This window comes from Nannospalax galili, unplaced genomic scaffold (assembly GCF_000622305.1).
Source record: "Nannospalax galili isolate Female #2095 unplaced genomic scaffold, S.galili_v1.0 scaffold20, whole genome shotgun sequence".
NCBI classification, from domain to species: domain Eukaryota; kingdom Metazoa; phylum Chordata; class Mammalia; order Rodentia; family Spalacidae; genus Nannospalax; species Nannospalax galili.
The window spans coordinates 805,777-820,253 of record NW_008346414.1 but is presented as its reverse complement, the minus strand read 5'-3'; positions in this window follow the sequence as shown (position 1 = coordinate 820,253).

Here is a 14,477-nt window from a genome sequence, read left to right as displayed (position 1 = left end):
AAATTAAAGAAACCATGGGATTTCTTTCCAGACTTTTATTTTTTTTTATTTTTTTTTTTACTATATTTTTTCTTAATTATTGGGTGGAAATTAACACATATGTAGAGCAGCAAATATAATTTGACAAATTCACTTATTAACTAAGCCTAGAGCATAAAAATTATACACACACACACACACACACACACACACACACCACTGTATATGTTGTGTTGTGTGACACTATTCCTGGGGAGACCTAAAGAAATGTCTGTCCACCCCAGATAAGGAAACAATAACAAATCAAGAAATGATAGCACCAAGGTCCAAATTGGTAAATAAATGAGTTCATTGGGGTTACTGACAAGATCATTGTCAACTCAAAGACAGGTACATCAAAAAAGCCCACCCCTGCAGGCTCATGGCTCATGAACCCTGGAATCCTGGAGCTTTCTTGAATGGCTGGACAGGTTGAAGACCCTTCTCAGCCCTTACTGCTTATATAAATAACTTTGGGAAGGGAGGGGCCTTGGGAATCTGTTAGGTTTGAGGGACTTCGTAAGAATAGCAAGTTGTTTATTTCCCGAGTCTTAAGGACCAAGTTGGAATGCTTCCACTCTCAAAAATTGCTGCACAACTGCCCTAACACACTCTGACACTCACACATTTGTGTATGTGGTATTTGACTTTTTCACCAAACCTAGGGAATACATCTCTTTGATAATTGCTCATACACATAGATCACTTTCAAGCTGTGAATAATCATAAAATATTAAAACATTTAGTATTTTCATGATACTGGATGTGAACTAGACTGTATAGATGTTTCTTGAAATGTTTTAGTATGTAAAGAATTTAGTTTAACCTTTTTACATTGCATTCAAACATATTAGGAGAACACTAAATTTAAATAAGGTAAAACTAATATTTTCTCATAAGTTTCTCAAATGGCATGCATATTATGTATGTGTATCACTTTCTAATAGGATATATTTATGTATTTTAAATCATGGAGAAAATGGCAAAGATCATATTTAAATTGGTCTAAATGTTGCCACTCCAAAACAGCCATGTTTAACTTTAACTGAGCACCAGTCTGACATGTCCATTTGTATAAAAGCAGAATAAAATACTGAAATACAGTTTCCCAGTACTGTTGGAACAAATTACCACACTTCATGGCTTAATATAATGCAAGTTTATTATCCTACAGTTCTGTAGGTGATAAATCTCAAGTCTAAAACCAAACTGTGATCTGCTTGCTCTAAGCTCCAGTGGAGAATCCATTTCCTACCTCTTCCAGGCTCTGAGGTTGGCCACATTCCTTAGCTTCTAGACCAGTTTCTCATTTTTAAAGGTAAGAAGAGTGAACTGATCCTCTCAGAGCACATCACTTTGACTTTCTGCCTTGTTTTCTATTTTTTAAAATACATTATTTATTATTTTTATGTGCATGAGTGTATTGCCTGCATGTAGGTAAGTGCACCCGTGTCATGCAATGTCCGCGGAGGACAGAAGAGGCTGTCAGATCCCCTGGGACTGGAGTTACAGACAGTTATTAGCTGCCATGTGGGTTCTGGGATTCAAACCCGAGTCTTCCTCAAGAACAGCCAGTGTTCTTAACCACTGAGCCATCACTCCAGCCCCTTGTTTTCTATTTTTAAGGAACCTTGTGATATTAGACCTGATCAGAAAGTCCCAGATTACATATTTAAAGTGAGCTGAATGTCCACAAAATTTTTCATTTGTAGTTTTTATTGCTCTTCGCCTTTAATCACAGCATATTTATAGACTTATTTCTTTTTCTGGTATACAGTGTTGGGATTAAACCCAGGAAACTGCACATGTAAGGCAATCGCTCTATTGTTACACTATATCCCAAGCACTTATACATGTAAATAAATAAGTTAGTTGAGGTAAACTTAATAAAGCAAGAATTTTCTAATCAAAAACAACAAAAATGAACTTTCTGAAATATAAATGAAAACTATATTTTTTTCTATTTTAAAATACATATCTGTTTAAATTCAAAATATTATTAAAATAAAATGTTAGCAAGTTATATTTTTAGAGCAACATCTCCAAAATTCAAGTTTGGCCTTCTTTATAAAAGGTACAAAAATTGTCATTGGCTTAGTATTATTTTTTTTACCAGTTTTTTTTAAAAAATTTATTTTATGTGTATGCATGTACTGCCTGCATGTAGGTAAGTGCACCTGTGTCATGCAATGCCCACAGAGGACAGAAGAGGCTATCAGAGTCCCTGGAACTGGAGTTACAGACAGTTGTTAGCTTCCATGTGGGTGCTGGGATTCGAACCTGGGTCTTCTGCAAGAACAGCCAGTGCTCTTAACTGGCCTAGTATTATTTTTACTTCTTCAAGGTATATAAAATTTAAACTCAGTCATCAAACCTGACTTTCTAATATCACATAAAGCTTTCATTTAATTAAAACCAGCTGACTAGTCATTCTAAATCATATCTCCATTTTGAGTTGTTTTAATCACTCACCTTTTTCCTGGTATTTAACAGTCATTTATTTATTTTAAAAATATATTTGTTTGATGATTTAATACATGAATATAATGCATTTGATTATATGCATATCCCCCTCCTCCCTCTAATTCCTTCCAGACCCCCTGTCCACAGCACCCATCCAAACTCATGCCTTTTTTATTAATATATATAACCCACTGAGTCCATTTAGTACTGCACATGAGTGTACAGCCATCTACTAAGGCATGTTCAAGACTACCCAGGCCACACCTCTGAAATGAACTAACTCACTGCTTCCTGCCCGCCCCATCCCAGTAGCCATCAACTGCCAATAGCTTCTCAGCTGGAGGTGGGCTTCAGGAGCAGCTCCTCTCCCCAAGTTGGAATGTTAATTGGCTTGATCTTGTGCAGGTAACAACAGCACCTTAGAAGTTCATGAATGCAATGGCCCTGACACATCCAGTCCTCCCTAAACTCTGGCTCTTACCATCTCATATCCCACAATATTCCCTGAGCCTTTAGGGAGAGGATTTTTAAGGTGTCTCATAAATGATGTTTGCCAAATACTTGTGTGCTGTACTTTGAACAGGAGTGTCTAGGACCACTGTTCACAGCATTGGGGCTTGGCAGACCTTGTTCTACGGTCTATTGGAGTTCAATGCTGTTTGGAGAAATCAGATTACCCTCATGTTTCTATGTCATAAATAGCTAACTTGCTTCTTTTTTGCTTTGATAACTAAAACAATTATTTATTAAAAATCTATTTGAGGATTAATATTTTATTTAAACTAAATCTGTACCGGTCTTATTTCAGAAACATAATTTTTAAAATCTACTTAACCAGTATTTTTCTTTAACTTTAGGGAATTTTTATACATTTACTTAAAGTTTTTCTGAATCTTTTTATAGATTTTTCTCTTCTAGTATGCTCAGTAAATTATATTAAATCGTTTTTATCATTCTTTTGCAGCAAGTTATTTCTAATGCTTTTACATCTATATTTTCACTCTGCACTTATTGGCAATATTTTAAGATTCTTTAGGTCAAGAACTGAACATAGTAGGGTTTCTAGAGCTGCAAAATGAGTGTGAAAGGCTAAGTTGATGTGACCTACAAAAGAAAGTTCTTACATAGTACCTTTGAAGCTGATTCCCCCAACACTGAGAAGCTAAACTATGTCTAGTTCTTAGTGGCTTATAGAGCAAGTTTGTGGGCATCATCTCATTTAATCTTCAGGCCATTCTAAGATATATAGAGAGCATGTTATTTCTGCTATTTATATATATGTAGGTGACAGTCGACTGAATTGCTACCCTGTAAGCAGAATATTAGATAATGTCAGTATAAAAAAAAACCTGTCACTTGAATAATCCAGTACTTCTCTTTCTTGCTCACTTTTAGGATAAGGAAAAAAATATTTATACAGCTACCCTTACTACATATTTATGTTATATACTTTGATGAAGTAAAAGTAACACTCTTCAACAATGACCATGCAACATAACATTCTGTCCAAGTACTGGCTAGACCTGCCCCTGCTTAGCTTCCAAGATCAGATGAAACTGGGTACATTTAGAGTAGTGTGACTGGAGACCTGTGACATACTTATGACAGGGTTGAAAGAAATTCTGCTCTAGTGCAGAGAGTTAGGGAAAGGTTTTGTTTCTCTGATAAAAACCGTGGGCAAATCTAGTACCCCTGTCCCCTCGGTAAACGCAGGGTCAAGAGATCAGCAGCCACTGTGGAGTCAAGGAAAACACCAAGGGAAATTCAGATGGGATTCACCCCAACAAGGCTGAGTTGTGGAACCAACATAAGCTGAGCCCCCTACCTCTAAGCTCTTCATTCCAATATGAGAAAAACAAGGGTCTTGCATCTTAGCCATATTGGTGACATTTTATGCTTCTTGTAACTAAAGGATTCTAGACATTTGGCACTACGAACAATGTCCAAGGAAACGCTTCTGCTAGAAGTCGTGTGTACACCTACCCTAAATTTACACCACAGAGCAGTTCATGATTTTCCTATTTTTTCCTGATAATTAGGAAGATTAATTAAGGAACTGTGACCTCACCTGGGAAGAAATAAAACCTCCAGCATTTTAACACACTGGGCAAGTATTCAAAATGAATTGCTCCCAGAAGCAAAGTTAATTTATGCCAGTTGAATAGAAAATAATATTAGTTTAATTCATTGTGTTTCCAAGTAAATCAGAAGAATAACAATGACTGAAATTTCTTTGTGTATGAATCTAAATATTTTTCCTGATTTGCAAGACTATATTAGACACTGAATGATTATTTTCATTTACATGGTATAAGCAATTCACTTTCTCATACATCTTAAAAGTCTATCTACACAAGAGATAAGAATTATGCCGTTTTATATTAAAATTGATATAATTTCATGAATCATTTTCATTGGCTGATGATTTCTAACCTATTCTCCTCTGGAAAACCTCATTATTTTTGAAGTCTTGACTGCTACTGCTATCCCCCCCCAAAAAATAAAAAAATCCAACCTAATATGTACCCACCATGTTGTGCCAGTTTATAAGTAGGAACGATCTGGGCAAACCTCTTAATTGGTTTTGAACTGCACAGTTTCTCTCAGAACTACATAAACATTAAATAATTCAAAGAGTAAATGAAACCTTATAATGTAGCACACCAAAGTTGTTTAGGCAAGTTTTTTTTCAATAATCAGATAATTATACATAACTAGTCATCATTACTTGAAACAAATTACTTTCTGTTGAAGCATGAGAGAGGTTTCCTGGCACTATTTTGAGCTCAACTAATCTTATTGACAATCGGTGTTTGCCTGTAGAACCTGTTCATTGGTTCTGTGATTTGGTTATGCAGCATGGTGTGGGCCCTGCTCTGTAGTACACCTCTCTTAATTATGTCATTTTTCAAATAAATGTTTGTATCTTTTATTTTGAAGAATCACGGGTTTCGTAAAGTTGGCAAATGTGGGTATACTTTGAATACAGAATGCTTTGTCTTTCTTTCATTGAAGATGATCTGTAATAATATACTGCTTCATGAGACAGCAGACCAGTGAAGAAAAAAAAAAAAAGTACTTAAACAGAGGAGTCACTTTGCTTTCAGACGTGCGTGCTCCACTAATTCAGTGAAGTCAAATGGCTTCAAGTGCTGTGGTATGACAATCAAGAGCATGAACGCGCTTGTACAGTGGGAAAGCTTGTGTTTGGGATGGGAGGGGTTCTTTGGTCCTGTCTACACAGATTAAATAAAATGGAAAAGTAAGGCCATTCATCCAACTAATTCTTGTAGAAAGAAGTGAAGTCAATTATTCAAAGTAGATATAGAGGGTAATGGAACTCAGTAGAGAATTATTCCACTCTGTCTTCCCATTTTCTGGAACTAGAACTGATGTGTTTGTGTGCAGTGGGATCACACACTAGGGATGCTGTTAAGGAGAGTCACCTGAGGGATGGCTGGAGATAAGCCACAGCCAACTCTTCCCTCTCATTGCTTAAGGGCTCAGCATATAGAGGTAGGATGGTGTTAAATCTGCTTCCACACCGACGAATGGATACTAGAGATACTTACATCCTTGAGACACAACTTTTTTTTCTGAAATTACAACCTGAGTTATTCTTATTTGAGCATGCTATTTTACAATTGGTTATTATTATTGTACTAAATCTAAGGATTCTCTATTCAAACCACAAGCACATTAGATTATATATTATATCCATCTTGCTTGTGTTGCGAAGTTATTACTTCTAGATTTAGACTATCATAATAATTATATACTTTTGGAAGTTGTATTGGTTACTTCTCTGTTGCTGTGTTAAAACCCCATGACCAAGGCAACCTATGGAAGGAAGAGTTTATTTAAGCTTATGATTCCAGGGGAAATTCAAAAATGGCAGGGGAGGTGTGGCAACACGCGATGGCTGGAACAAAGAGCCAACTGTCACAAGAGGGCACAGGAAACAGAGCTGACTTGAAATTTGGCAAGGTGTAAGAACTCTCAAAGCCAGCCCCCAGTGGCATGCTTCCTCCGACAAGACTGCACCTCCAAAAACCTCCCAAAACAGTGTCACCAGCAGAAGACAAAATGTCCAGATCCTACTCTGAGCCTGTGGGGGACATTCTTATTCAAATCACCACAGATGTTAAATAAAACCATTATGCCACAAAAAAATTCAGCAAGCAAATTATAAAAAGCTTAAAGATAATAAGGGAATCCCCAGCTAATTTTAATCATTGACTATATACCCACTGGATAGCTTTGGGTCAAATTTTTTCTAAACTTTATGACTTGCCATCAATCAGACAACCGTTTTCTTTCTCTAGTACCAGCTCTTAAATTCTATCTTTTTCCAACTAATTTCAACACCAAATGTTATAAATGGAATTTGCTTATTACATGGGCATTATTTTTTCTGTAAAAACTGTCTTACCATCTACTGCTCATTTGATATGTTTGCCTTTTCTGTTCCTTTATTTTGTCTCGCCTTATGGCAATATCACCTACCTTAATTCCTACAACTATATTATGAATTTCATGGTGGGGAAAGGAAAGCTTTTCATTTTATTCATCTCCTTCAGGAGCGTTTCTCATTTTAGAATTAATTTGTAAGTAAAAACGTCACTTATAAGAATTATAAGTGGGAAGATATGAACACTGGTTCCAGGTTTCTATTTGCTTTGTTTATTAATCACCTGAAATTCAATGACATAACAGAGTAATCTTTCAGGGTTTTCTGTTTCTTTACGATATGAAATGGTTCATTCTTAGGTTCTGCACTGGGGTTGCTATGTGTTGGATAGTTCTCAATGGTCGTTCATACCTGTGTGTGGAGGTTAAAGCCAGGTGTCCACAGATGGGCTATGGGACAGAAATTTCCCAACATTGTCTCCAGTGGTTTCTTGACTTTCTTATGGAATTATGACTAGTTTCTGGAGCAAGCAAGAATCACAGTAGGTCCAGAAGGAAGTCACATGTAAAGTTAAGATCTAGCCTTATTAAATTTAGGGCATGAACACTGATACTCTCCTACCCCGCTTTTCTTAAATAGGAATATCCAAAAAAAGGAAATCTTAGTCTGGGTGTGATGGTGCATGCCTTTAATCCCAGCACTTGGAAGGCAGAAGCAAGTGGATCTCTATGAAGTTTGAGGCTAGCCTGGTCTGCATAGTTTTAGGTCAGTCAAGGCTACAGAGTGAGACACTTGTCTCAAAAAACAGCAAAAATGCTGCCACAATTACATAGATGTTACACACAATATAACTCTCTTTTCATTTAGATTTTGTTTTCAATATTTTTTCTTATTTATAACACATGTATATTCTCTAGAATTATTACTAGACATTTACTTTTTATTTCTTTGTATATAATTTTATAAGAATATTTTCTAAGCCAGGCATGGTGGTGCATGCCTGTAGTCCCAGCACTTGAGAGGCAGAGACAGGTGGATCTCTGTGAGTTCAGGCCAGAGTGTGGCACACACCTTTAATCCTAGCACTCTTGAGGCAGAGATTGGCAAATCTCCATGAGTTTGAGGTCAGCCTGGTCTACATAGTCAGAACCTGTCTCAAAAAAAAAAAAAGTGTTCTCCAGCATCAGTCATCAGTGAACAGTAACTTGCTAAATTTCATAAGTTGATTTAGTATTTAGCAGATGTGTTCTACTATCTAAATCATTCTATAGTGTATGGAGCATATTCTATATGTTCAAAAGAACAAGTGCATAAATTATGCCTTGGAAATTCATGTTCTTGCTGATTTACTTCTCTCTTGGTGGAAGGTGCTGTTTAACTATCTTAATATGATAATATTTTACTCATTATTATATTTGTCTGAATTTTTGCCTCATGGTTTTGAGGATAAGACTTCACCTTATATGTTTTAGGTGGCTAATATTTTAAAACTATTTTCCATGTGAATCGAATTGTCTGTGACTACTTGCTTGTTCTTAAAGAATATTTACATTTTTTTATTTGATATAAAAAACAATATTTCACACATTAATGAACTATGACCTGATGTTTCAATACATGCATACTTTATATGTAATGTTTAAATGAAGTAAAAACATTTATCTCCTTAAAAAATTATCATTTTATATGGTCAAATTCAGTTCTCAGTTTAAATCACAGTAGTCCCTTTTAGCTACTCTAAACTTTGATGCCAATCATCGTTAGAGTCACCTTTTTCATTTGTTTATGTCTAATATAAAATGGGATAGTTTTTTTCAACCTTTCACATTCAACTATTTGCATTTTGTCTATATATATCTTTCAGCATACTGTGAACTCATTTAAATTTATTGTCATTATTAAAATATTTAGTTTTATTTCTACCTTACTTTTAGCTAAAAATTGTCCTACCTTTTCTGCTAGTTTTTGCAGTTTTTATTCTTTCTCTTTTTAAAAAACTAACTGAATATGTTTTCTCATTTTCATTTTGATTTTTTTCTTAGGATTCTTCTATATATGTGGGAGATCTGAAAGACTTGACCAGGAAACTCCTAGAGTGGATAAACATTTTCAGCAAAGTGCCACCCCATCTCTCTCTGCCAAGGCTCAAAGGACCATCATGGAATAAGGGGCAGAAAGAGTATAAGAGCCAAAGACTATGGAAAGCCAGATCAAAACACTGTCTCCCAGACTTGACCAGACTGCTGCACTCAGGAACTCACAGCAGCTGTGTGGACTGCACAAGATCTGCAGAAGATCAAGCCAATCAACATCCCGGCGTGGAGTGAGGAAGGGGTTCACTAGACCTCACCCCAGACTGAGGAGCTACTGACAGTTGATGACTTCTGGGGGAGAGAGAGTCAGCTTTCTGTAAGGGTATGGCAGTTGGTAGGAGGACCAGGCTCCAGTGGATGGCCCACTCCCACCAACAAGAGGGCAGCATGAATTGGAGTCAACGGGTTATTTTAAAAAGACACAAAATTGTGGGGATTGGGACAATGAGTTGGATCTGGTAGGAGTTGAGGGCAGAAATGAGTGGTGGGATGAATATGATCAAATACATTATATATGTATGAAAATCTCAAAATATTAAAATATAGTCTAAAAGATAATTAAATTCAAAGTTTAGGGTACCAGATTTGTACATGTCCTAGTCAAAACTCTTTTTCTATTACTTTAAATAAACACTAGCTTTTGTACTTATTTTTTTTTATTTTTAAATTTGTATAATTCTGAAGAGTGCATTATTCAAGTTTCATAAATTTCAGTCAGGGCCTACCAAACCTGAATCTGCCTCTTCTGTCCTCTTATTAAGTAAAAAGAAAATACATAATTCCCCTTCATATATTTTATTTCTTTCAACCTCAACATTCATTAAGGAAAAAGACAGGCTCCTTTTGAATCAAGTGTTCTTATTGCAGAATATAAAGACATGCCCCAACACAGTACTGATCTGGAGAAACAAGGCAGCAGCTTATCACTACACAACAGAATCTGACGATTCACTACTCTCCTTGAAGAGACAACGGGTCACTGTCATAACTATGACACTGTGATACTGTGAGCTCTGGGAGTGCTGGTGAAGAAAAACACATGTAGCATTTAGTTCATTTTCTGATTTCAATTGAAAAACCTACCATCACACATGATTTTCTATTTAAACACAATTGGTGAGCTGTTAAATTTGGAAAGGGAAGACATCTTCCATTGATTCTTGATGCTTGAAAGCTAACACAAGCAATTGTTACCTTCAAAATATTCTATTCTATTTCCATGTTTTTCATTAAAATTATATAGTCATACATGTTGACTACGGCTGTCCATTTCTAGGAATTTGGGTGTTTTTGTCAAAGAAAAGCAGCCTATTTTAAGATTTATATTTTACATATTTTATTTTAATTTTGAGGGGAATCCAAATATCTACACCGTGAACTTAAACTCCTATGGCTGCCAGAACTGACAGAGAATTAGCAAGGCAGAGCCAAGTTCACGCAAGACTGTCTATGGCGCTCTTATAGCTAAAGACAAACCAAAATATTGACAAGCTCTTCTCAAAACAGCATGTAGAACTTGTGGCTGAAATAAGCTGATGTAAGAAAGAATACAGATGGCAGTATAATCATAGGCTGGGTCTCCAGGATGCCAAACAACCCATTCAAAAGTGGAAAACTCAATCAATCAGTTGGTGGGTTTTGTATACATGCCACCAAGCAACTGGCTTAACTGACTTCATAGAATTGATGAAGCCCTTGACTTCACTTGAGATGTTTTATTATGATGTATACTCAGGATTAGTTGTCAAAGCTATAACTCAAATAAGTTCTTCTATGAATAATGAATTCCTTTCTTATATCAAAATAACCTGAAAGTGTTAGACAAAAAGCATCTGTAGTTGGGAAGACATCTTGGAGTCTAGTTTATGGATGATTGGTCAAAGATTCAGCACAAGTGACAAGACATACAAAATCCCCACATATATGTCTATCTTTATTCAGTATTCTTTTAATTCATTTGGCATTCAAGTATCTATTGAACTAACACTAAAATTCACTTCATATTCTCTAGAATTTTCAATGATAGTTGTTGATATATTTCTTAAAGAGGTTCATGTATCGAAGCTTGTTCCTCAGCTGGTTGGTACAATCAAGAAGTGACTAGAAACTGAAAACTTCTATTAGTGGATTAATCCATTGATAGACACATCTTTGAGGAACGTACCTGGTTGGAGGAAATAAATTACTGGTGTATGACTTTGAAGGCTGTATCTTGTCTCAAGCTCTCTCTCTCTCTCTCACTCTCGCTCTCTCTCTCTCTCCTCTCAAGAAGTTTATTTGCTTTTGTTGTTGTTTTTCATTCCTCTGATTTATTATTTACCTCCTTGCCAGAAAATTAGTTGATAAGCTTATATTAAGTGGCTACTCTGCATCAGATTTGAAACTGTGTAAGGATCTTGTTTACCTTTCAAATTTGTAAAGGTGCCAAATGATGATATTTGAGCCAAGACTGAGCCTGTATTTCTGCTCAGTTTTAACTTATTTTTTTTTTATTTTAAAAAATATAACTCATATGCACAAACATCCTTATTCCAAACTCAAGTTCATTAAAGGAGGGAAAAGGTGAGTGGGTCAGATACGCATCCACGTGGAAATAATGAACCATTGCAGAACGTGAGCATTCTGTATTTAGTCTTCTGATACAGATTTTGGATTGCTTGGGAGGAGTAAAGGACTTGTCAGGACCTCCTCATTGGGTAGTGGAACCTGGCTCCAAGAGCCACAGGAGGCTTTGCACCTTATGACCCTGCAGACTTCAGGTTTTCAGATTTACTTCTCAGCTGCAGAGGGAATCAGCCACAAGGAAAAAACCTGGAAGATTCAGTAGACCATACCTGGGTGAGGAGACCTATGGTCAGCTCAGGGGATAATTCATCCAGCCTTACTGTTCCAACCAAAAGGAGAGCCCTGTGATGAAGGGCAAAGGAATTCCACCTCTACACCAAGAACACATGACCTCAAAAAAATCTTTGTTTCGCCAACAGTAGCCCATAAATGCTTCAGTTTTCTCTACTTTAGCAACCAACTTTACCAAAGCAGCCTATGAAGGCAATTCCAGGGGACCATCCATTTAAAAGAGGGGAAAATAAGAAAAACAAGAGACCTGGTGAGGGCCACGGCTGGCCCGTCAGACCACTGAGTGTGTTCATTATCTGTCCCCATTACCATGCTATGTCTTAATTACTGTAGTCTGGCTTCCCACCCAGGGTCACGATGTCACAGCTGGTTTTCTGCCCATCCCTAATTAATAAAGCCTCATTTAGTAGCCACGTTTATTGTAATAAACCTCTGTTGAGGGGTAGGGCAGAAATAAAAGAGATTCAAAAACAAACCAGAAATTATCAGAGTTGCTGCGGCAGTAACCTAGCTTCATACAGGGCCTTAGTGTGAGCCTGTTCGGGGCTGCTCGGCGCCTGGAAGAGCCTTCCATGTGATTGTACATGGAATTTTTGGGATAGTTGAGTGTAGTGGTAAGACTCTGCTTGGAGGCAGAAGTGACCAAGGCTGATAAACATGCCTGTCTACACCATTTGGGATTCTTTAAAAATTGTTACTCGTTCATGTTTCTTCTTTTAAGTCGATATTTTGCAAAAGGAAAAGCTTAATGTTTCAAATGGCAATATAAAAGCGTAGCATATATTCATCAAATGAGTTTATCTTCTTTCTGTGGCATTGCTGCTTTTAGTATTTTGACACATCGAGTAAAGATAAATTATGCGAGAGCCTCTTCTATATTGTTACATATGATCCAAAGCAATAAAAATTTGCAAATTAAAAAAATTCAAATATCTGAGCACTATTACCTATGAGTTTTGGTCCCTCTCACAAACACACACATGCACACATACCACCACCAATTCTATTTATTAGGATTCATACAGCTCTTGAACAGATAGCTCATCTGCATTTTATCAGGTGTCTCTATAATTAAAGCTTATTGTAAACTGAGATATTATTGGTATATTTTATTGCTTGTCTATGTCTATGAGAGGCTGAACAAAGTAAGAAGCATAAATGAATTCAGTTTTACAGTACTTTGTTTTAAACAAATGTCACTACCTACCCACACACACACCTAATTATCAGTTCTTACACATTCTGCCAAATATCAAACCTATAGTTCATAAGCCACACACACGACAGGCAGTAAATATATTCCCCCTAATTTAAAATTTTATTGCAAAATACCCTCTGCACTATGTTAACCTATACTAAATCACATCCTACCCCCCTCAGCGTTACTGGTGTTTGCCTACTCTGATTCAAAGAGGAAAACAACACTGACTCCTATTCCTAGGTATCTGCAATAATAAAAATAAAATAGAGGAAGAATGGCTACATATCAGGGAAAGGCCTAAAGTGCTGGCATGAGAGAGAGATTTGAACTGTAACAAAGAAAAACAGAGTCACCAGAGCATTTTGGTTTTTGGTGTGGTTGCCAAAGTTTTTGTGTTCTGAAAGTCAAGGTTGCTTTGCATATTTTTGGACATTTCAAAGGCTCTCTCAGCAGCCTTGCAAAAACTGAGATAAAGATGCAAACCCTTGCATTTGAACATAGGGCAGGTGGTTTGAAAGGATGTGAGCTACATCTGTATTGAATACAAGTTTTCTTTTTTATTGTAAAGTATTTTATTATGGTTTTTACTGTCTGTGTGTGAGTGTATCACCTGCATGGATATAAGTGCACCCTATTGAAACTCCTGTAAGGGATGGCCCGCCCATCCCCATTCTCATGGGGTCCCTCTCCCACCTACAGACAATTGTCTTGCCATCCGCCTACTGGAACAACTTTGCAGAGCTCAGCCCGAGTGCAGGCTTCCAGCCCTTCACCAGGATCTTCACAGGAGCTTTGCTGCCTCCCAGAATTCTTTATTCTCATGGCAGACAACAGAAAGTGGTGAAGATGGACACTGTGAACATGTTCCATTTGCCAGCCTGTTATCTTCCAATTCTGTCCTCTAGTCCTGGTGGTCTCTGAGTGGCCCACTTTGAAAAAGAGTCTGAAGCCATTAGAACAAAAAGCACTGGAAGGGCTTGGGCTGCTAAAGGCTACATCTGGGCTCAGCAACATGCATACTAATAACATCATTACGGCCGAGTGGTTTGGAGAGCGTGTTTACTTTGTTGTGGTTGCTGTCACCTTCTACAGCTGAATTGTTAATATGTGGTTTTAAATTCAAATAGCACACAGGGCTAATTTTCTTGTATTTGCCCAAAAAATTAGGTTACATAGTTCATCTAATTCTCCCTCCACTTTTTCATGTGTGGGTGGTACTCCTTGTGGAGAGTACTTCTTTTCCATGACATTGAACTTGAACCTGACTGACCTTTCTATAATGAGTGAATTGAAAACATCTCCCCTTGGAATGTGGCTTGTAGATACTGGCTATGCCAGTTTTTCTGCATTTGATGAATTAAAGGGGCAGAGTCCTTTTCATAGACCTAGGCAGGAGGAGTTATTTAACAGGATTAAAACCAAAAAAAAAGAGCAA